The sequence below is a fragment of the Muntiacus reevesi genome, chromosome 2 (genome assembly GCF_963930625.1).
Source record: "Muntiacus reevesi chromosome 2, mMunRee1.1, whole genome shotgun sequence".
NCBI lineage: Eukaryota > Metazoa > Chordata > Mammalia > Artiodactyla > Cervidae > Muntiacus > Muntiacus reevesi.
Window position 1 is genome coordinate 191,730,895 of NC_089250.1, and position 810 is coordinate 191,731,704.

General features: G+C 40.1%; 1 non-coding gene across 1 annotated transcript; it reads right to left on the minus strand.

Annotated features, from left to right (window-relative positions):
• Positions 1 to 238: 238 nt before the first annotated feature.
• Positions 239 to 310, minus strand: TRNAY-GUA (transfer RNA tyrosine (anticodon GUA)). The gene has a single exon. It is a non-coding gene; the product is annotated as a tRNA-Tyr (tRNA).
• Positions 311 to 810: the final 500 nt, after the last annotated feature.

Consider the following 810-nt stretch of genomic DNA (forward strand, 5'->3'; position numbering starts at 1 on the left):
TCCTACTGTTCTGTTTCTCTGAAGATTCCTGATTAATACATGTATACATTACATGATTCTCTTTAAAGATTTTTTTTAATGTTTGCATTGTTCTACAGGTATGTGTGTGCTGTGTTGTGTGTTAGTTGTGTCTGACTCTTTGCAACTCCATGAACTGTAGCCAGCCAGGCTCCCCTGTCCATGGAATTCTCCAGGCAAGAATACTGGATTGGATTGCCATTCCCTTCTCAAGGGGATCTTCCCCACCCAGGGATCGAACCTGGGTCTCCTGCATTACAGGCAGATTCTTTACCATCTGAGTCACCAGGGAAGCCCTTCTGCAGGTATATTGGTAATAATTACTTAGATTTAATGTAAGCATTACTAAGTTAATTACTTTCCACCAATCGTTTTATACCATGAATTTCACAATTTTTATTTCTTTCTCATTCTCAGTCACGTCCAAATGTTTTGCAACCCCATGGACCGTAGCCCACCAGGCTCCTCTGTCCATGGGATTTTCCAGGTAAGAACACTGGAGTGGATTGCCATTTCCTTCTCCAGGAGATCTTCTTGACCCAGGAATTCAACCTATATCTCCTGCATTGCAGGCAGATTCTTTATTTGATTCATTTTTCAGTTGTCTGGAATATGGTGGTAAGTAATTGCTTTCAGGAATGGTATGTTAAGGGTATACAACTTGAGCATGTCTAAGAATGTCTTTCTGTTGCTTTCTCACATGAACAGTAGAAAAGTCAAGTATCAGGATCTTAATGCAATATAATATCCTCTCCAAATTCTGTACAAGTTGCCCACTGTCTTTGATTATTG